Genomic DNA, 7,389 nt, shown 5'->3' on the forward strand with positions numbered 1-7,389 from the left:
AATAGAAAATATTCACAAAATTAAGACTTGTTTTTTAAAAAGATAAAGCAATACAATTTTAGCTAGAGTAAAAAGGGAGAGGAAAGATATAAACAAATTTATAAATGAAAGAGGAAGCATTACAACTGATACCAGAGAAATATGAAGGATCATGAGACTACTATGAACAATTACATATCAACAAATTGAATAACCTAGAAGTGGATGAATCCTAGACATACAATCTAGCATGCCTGAACCATGAAGAAATAGAAAATCTGAATAAACTGATAACATGAAAAGAGATTAAATCAGTTATCAAAAATCTCCTGGCAAAAAAGTTTAGAGCTAGATGAATTCACTGGGGAATTCTATCCAAACTTTAAGAATTTTAGCAATTCTAAAACGCTTCTAAAACTTTGAGAGGATGTAACCCTTTCAAATTCATTCTGTGAGGCCAACTTTACCCTCATACCAAAAGCAGACACTATAGGAAGAAAATTACAATCACTATTCCTGATGTACATAGATAAGAAAATCCTCAGCAAAATACTATAAACTGACTTCAGCAGGACTTTATAAGAATTACACACCTTGAAAAAGTGAATTTAAACCTTGGAAGCAAGAATGTTTAACACATGCAAATAATAAATATGACACTGAGACAGACAGGTCAGGAAGCTCCCTGACAAAATTCCAGCTGGCCTGTGCATTGGGAGGAGAGCACACTAGGGTGGAGACACAGAAGTTTTCATTCTTTGAAGCAGGGAGAAGCCTCACCCCTCCTCTTCCTATGTGGAACTTGGGATTCAACTGCAAGGCAGGAAGTCGAACAGCAGGGACTCTGGCTTTGTAGAAGGTACCTGTTTCCCATTTTTTCCCTTTTCACCCAATAAAACCCTGCCTTATTCACCCTCCAAATTGCCTGTGAGCCTAATCGTTTGTGGCCTTGTGACAAGGACCCCGTCTTTAGGTGAACTAAGGAAAAGTCCCTCAACAATACACTACATAAACAGAATCAAAATTAAAAATCATATGATCATCTCAATAGATGTAGAAAAAAAATTGTGAGTTCAACAACCTTTCATGGTAAAATCTCTCAAAAAATTAAGTATATAAGAAATGTACCTCAACATAATAAAGGTCATATATTACCCACCTACAGCTAATACAGTCAATTTAAAAAACTGAAGGCTGTTCCTCTAAGATCATGAACAAGGCAAGGATTTTCACTTCACCACTTCTAATTGACATAATACTAGAAGTCTTAGCCAGTGTAATTAGACAACAGAAAATAAGTCTTACATATAGGAATGGAAAAAATAAAACTGTCTATTTGCATATAATGTGATATTACATTTAGAAAACCCTAAAAATCTTCTCAAAAAAGTGTCAGAACTAATACATCAACTCAGTAATGTTTCAGGACACAGAATCAGCATACAATTATCTGTTACATTTCTATATACTAATAGCTTATCAGAAAAAAATAGGGAAACAATCTTATTAAAATCTCATCTAAAATATCATCAAAAAAGATAAAATTAGATATAAATTTAATCAAGAAAATGAAAAAGGTGTACACTGAAAACTACAAAACAATTGAAAGACAACAAACTAGACAAAAATAAATTGAAATATATTTCTGTGCTATGGATTGAAGAGATAAAATTGCTAAAATGTTCATACTACACAAAGCAATCAACAGATTCAACTCAATCCCTATCAAAATTCCAATGACTTTTTTCACAGAAATAGAATAAGTTATCCTAAAATTTACATGAAACCAGAAAAGACCCTGTAAGCAAAGAAATTTTGAGTAAGTAGAACAAAGCTAAAGACAGCAGACTTCTTGATTTCAATTATATTACATATTTATAGTTATTAAAACAGTATTGGCACTGGCATAAAACAGACATGTAGACCAAAAGAACAGAATTAAGAACCCTGAAATAAATCCTCACCTATAAAGTCAGCTAACTTTTGACAAGGATGGAAAGAATGGTCATATCAATAAATGGTGTTGGAAATACTAGTTATCAACATGAAAACAGGTAAAATTTGACTCTTATCTTCCTCCATACACAAAATCAATGCATAATGAATTCATGACCCAACAATAAGGCGTGAATCTGTAAAAATCCTAGAAAAAAACATAGTTGAAAAATTCCTATAAAATGATTTTGACAATAATTTTTGTATGTGACATACAAAGCAAAAGTAAGAGATATAAAAATAAACAAGTGGGAATACATCAAACTAAAAAGCTTCTGCACAGCTACGAAACAATTAACAAAATAAAAGGCAACCTATGGAATGGAGAAAACATTTGCAAAACATGCATCTGATAAGGGGTTAATATCCAAAATATCCGAGAAACTCATACCATGGAACAGCTAAAATATACCCAATTTTTAATAATGGGCAAAGGACCTAAGTAGACATTATTCCATAAAAAAACATACAAATGCTCCAAGTAGATGACTAGTTGCTCAATATCACAAATAACCCAGGAAATACAAATCAAAACCACAATTGTATTTCAGAAGATTATAAAAGCTTGAAGGTGAATTTTGAAGTCTTCATCAGTATACCCATATTAAAAGGAGATAACAGAAGCCACAGTAATTATGGGCTGACAGGACAGCTGGATCAGTTTCATTAAAAAGGGCAAACTTGAAGATCTTTTGACTCCAGCTTTTTAGGGGATCTAAAGTGACCTTGATGGACAGTGGAAGAAATCACAACATGGAATTCCTTGAATAAAAATTTATTGACTTTAAATAATTTTGTCTAATGCTACATATACACAATTAAAAAAAAAAAACCTCTTTTAAAAAAAAAAAAAAGATATTACCTTACATCTGTTTGAATGGCTATTATTAAAATGCCAAAAGATAAATTATTCTGCAAGTGTGGAGAAAAGAGAACACTTGTACACTCTTGGTGAAAATGTAAATATATACATCAATTATTAAAAACAGTATGCAGGTTTCTCAACAAATTAGAAACAGAAATACTATATGATCTAGCGATCCCACTTATGGGTGTATATATCCAAAATAATTGAAACCACAATTTCAAAGAAGTCTGTGCACTCCTATGTTCACTGCAGCATTGTTTACAATAGCCAAGATATGAGAAACATGTAAATGCCCATCAGTGGATGAATAAATAATAAATTGTTATATATTATATATATATATATATATATATACATGAATAATATTCAAACTTAAGAAAGAAGCAAATTCTGCCATTTGTTACAAAATGAATGGACCTAGAGGGTATTATGCTAAGTAAAATAAACTAGACATAGAACAAAAACTGTGTTATTTTACTTATTTGTGATATATAATTAGTCAAACTCATAGAAACAGGGATTAGGATGGTGGTTACTAAAGACTGAGGTAAGGCAGAAATGGAAAGGTGATAGTTTGAGGGTCAAAATTTCAGTTATGCATGATAAATTGGTTCTGGAGATCTACTATATAGCACAGGGACCATACCTAATAATACTCTATTGTATATTTAAAATTGCTGAAAGAAATAGATCTTATATTAAATGTTCTTAATATTAAAAAACAAGAAAAAAGGTATTAATAACAAATGGGACAGGTGAAAACTTTGATAAGTGATGTATATGTTTAGAGTGTTGATGGTGATGATCGTTACACAAGTATATACCTAGCTCCATTTATCAATATGTATATAATAAATGTGTAAAGATTTTAATATGTCAATCATACCTTAAGGTGGTTTAAAAAAAAATGAAAGTGGGAATGACTTTATTAATTTCAGACAGAGCAGACATAAGAGCAAGGGACATTATCAGTGAGCAGAAAAAATGAATTAATAAAAATTAAAACAGAAATCAATGCATTTGGACACAGGAAATCAGGAGAAAATAAACAGACCAAATGGTGGTTCTTTGAAAAGATTAACACAAATGAAAAACCTCTAGCCAGGCTAATTAAGAAAGAAAAAGAGAGTGCTAATGCAGGGCCTAGACTTTTAGTGCCTCTGAGGCAGAACCAAAGTAGCATGCACCCAGGGAAATTCCTGTTCCTGCCTGCCTGTCTGCCTGTGACCTGTGTATCTGTTACAAAACTCTAGGGCCAGCTGATTTTTTTGCTTGTAGGTTGGTTTTGAACAGAAGTAATACTTGTTTACTGTAGGAGTCCTAGTTTTTATTTTTCTGTCCCATGAATGCTGTGAAATGATTTATTCCTTTCAGGCCAGGAATCTCATAGGCATATATGCCTCTAGGTTAGGATTATCCTAACTCACTAAAGATGTCAGGCTATTGGGGCTGAGAGGAGTTTGGGCTGTTAAAAAAAAAAAAAAAAGTGTTTTTCTCTCAAACTGGTGACCAACAAATAGCTAAGACAATTTTAGTGCTTTACCTATCTCTGCAAAGAATGGATAATTTGACATACCATTAATTACAACCTCCAATCATATCAAACAAAACTACCCTAGAAGAAAAACTAATGGACACTCTCAAAAAAATTTTAAATAACAGAAGATCAAAAAGACTTTAGAATTTGGGAAATAAAGGAAAACAGAAGACACTAATTACTGATATCTAAAATGAAAAGTGGACATCACTATAAAGCCGATGGAGATTAAAATGATACTAAACTATTTTTTTCAACTTTTATTTTAGGTTCAAGGGGTACATGTGCAAGTTAGTTGCAAGAGTATATTGCATGACCCTGAGGTTTGGGGTATTAATGATCCCATCACCCAGATAGTGAGCATAGTACCCAATAGGTAGTTTTTAAAAATTCTCAGGCATCCCATTCCCTCTGTCATCTAGTAGTCCCCAAAGTCTACTGTTCCCAACTGTTTAGCTATGTGTACTCAATGTTTGGCTCCCACTTTTATATGAGAGCATGTAGAATTCAGTTTTCTTCTCCTGCATTAATTTGGATAATGACTTCCAGCTACATCTGTGTTCTGCAAAAAACATAATTTCTTTCTGTTTTATGGCTGTGTAGTATTCCATGGTGATACATACTACAGTTTCTTTTTTTTTTTCTTTTTTTTTTTAAGATGGGCTAAGGTTTATTTACTTACATAACATGTAAAAATAATTCATTGGGTGGCTGGCAAGCTGGCCAAATAGGAACATCTCCAGTCTGCAGCTCCAAGCAAGACCAATGCAGAAGGTGGCTGATTTCTGCATTTTCATCTGAGGTACCTGGCTCATCTAATTGGGACTGCTTAGGCAGTGGGTGCAGCCCATGGAGGGCAAGCAGAAGCAGGGTGGGGTGTTGCCTCACCTGGGAAGCACAAAGGGTTGGGGAACTCCCTTCCCTAGCCAAGGGAAACCGTGAGGGACTGTGCCATGAGGAAGGGTGCATTCCAGCGCACATACTACACTTTTCCCATGGTCTTTACAACCCCCAGACCAGGAGATTCCCTCCAGTGCCTACTCCTCCAGGGCCCTGAGTTGCAAGCACAAAACTAAGCAGCCATTTGGGCAGACACCAGGCAAGCTGTAGGAGGTTTTTTTTTTTTTTTTTTTTTTTTTTTTTTTTTTTTTTCCCATACCCCAGTGACACCTGCAATGCCAGAAAGGAAGAACCATTCACTCCCCTGAAAAGGGGCTAAAGCCAGGGAGCCAAGTGGTCTAGCTCAGTGGATCCCACCCCCATAGAGCCCAGCAAGCTAAGATCCACTGGCTGGAAATTCTCACTGCCAGCACGGAAGCCTGAAGTCAATCAAGGATGCTCAAGCTTGGGGGGGGGAAAAGCCTCCACCATTACCGAGGCTTGAGTAGGTGGTTTTCCCTCACAGTGTAAACAAAGCCTCTGGGATGTCTGAATGGGTGGAGCCCACCACAGTTCAGCAAAGCCACTGTAACCAGACTGCCTCTCTATGTTCCTTCTATGTGGGCAGGGCATCTCTGAAAGAAAAGCAGCATTCCCAGTCAGGGGCTTATAGATAAAACTCTCATTTCACTGAGACAGAGCACCTGGGGGAAAAGGGCGGCTGTGGGCACAACTTCAGCAGATTTAAACATTCCTGCCTCCTGGCTCTCATGAGAGCAGTGGATCTCCCAGCAGAGTGCTTGAGCTCTGCTAAGGTACAGACTGCCTCCTCAAGTGGGTACAAGACCCCTTTGCCTCCTGACTGGGAGACACCTTCCAGTACGAATTGACAGACACCTAATACAGGAGAACTCCGACAAGCATCTGGCAGGTGCCCCTCTGGGATGAAGCTTCCAGAGGAGGGAACAGGCAGCAAACACTGCTGTTCTGCAGCCTCTGCTGGTGATTCCCAGGCAAAAAGGTTCTGGAGTAGACCTCCAACAAACTGCAGCAAACCTGCAGCAGAGGGGCTGTTAGAAGGAAAACTAACAAGAAGAAAGGAATAGCATCAACATCAATCAAAAGGATGTCCACACGAAAACCTCATCTGAAGGTCACCAACATCAAGAACCAAAGGTAGACAAATCAACGAAGATGGGGGAAACCAGTGCAAAAAGTCTGAAATTTCCCAAAACCAGAATGCCTGTTCTCCTCCAAAGGATCACAACTACTCACCATCTAGATAAAAAAAAAAAAAAAAAACTGGATGGAGAATGAGTTTAAAGAATTGACAGATGCAAGCTTCAGAAGGTGGTAAAAAAACTCCTTCAAGCTAAAGGAACATGTTCTAACCCAATGCAAGGAAACTAAGAACCTTGAAAAAGGTTAGAATAATTGCTAACTACAATAACTAGTTTAGAGAAGACATAAATGACCTGATGGAGCTGAAAAACACAGCATGAGAACTTTGTGAAACATACAGAAGTATCAACAGCTGAATCAATCAAGCAGAAGAAAAGATATAAGAGGTTGAAGATCAACTTAATGCAATAAAGTGTGAAGACAAGGTTAGAGAAAAAAGAATGAAAAGGAATGAAGCCTCTGAGAAATATGGGACTATGTGACAAGACCAAGTCTACTTTTCACTGGTATACCCGAAGGTGACAAGGAGAAGGGAACCAAGTTGGAAAATACTCTTCAGGATATTATCCAGGAGAATTTCTCCAACATAGCAAGAGAGGCCAACATTCAAATTCAGGAAATACAGAGAACACCACAAAGATACTCCTCGAGAAGAGCAACCCCAAGACACATAATCATCAGATTCACCAAGGTTAAAATGAAGGAAAAAATGTTAAGGACAGCCAGAGAGAAAGGTCTGGTAACCCAGAAAGGGAAGCCCATCAGACTAACAGTGGATCACTCTGCAGAAACCCTACAAGCCAGAAGAGAGTGGGAACCAATATTCAACATTCTTAAAGGAAAGATTTTTCAACCCAGAATTTCATATCCTGCCAAACTAAGCTTCATAGGTGAAGAAGAATAAAATCCTTTACAGACAAGCAAATGCTGAGAGATTTTGTCACTACCA

The sequence above is a fragment of the Trachypithecus francoisi genome, unplaced genomic scaffold (assembly GCF_009764315.1).
Source record: "Trachypithecus francoisi isolate TF-2019V2 unplaced genomic scaffold, Tfra_2.0 Contig00706, whole genome shotgun sequence".
Classification (NCBI taxonomy): Eukaryota; Metazoa; Chordata; class Mammalia; order Primates; family Cercopithecidae; genus Trachypithecus; species Trachypithecus francoisi.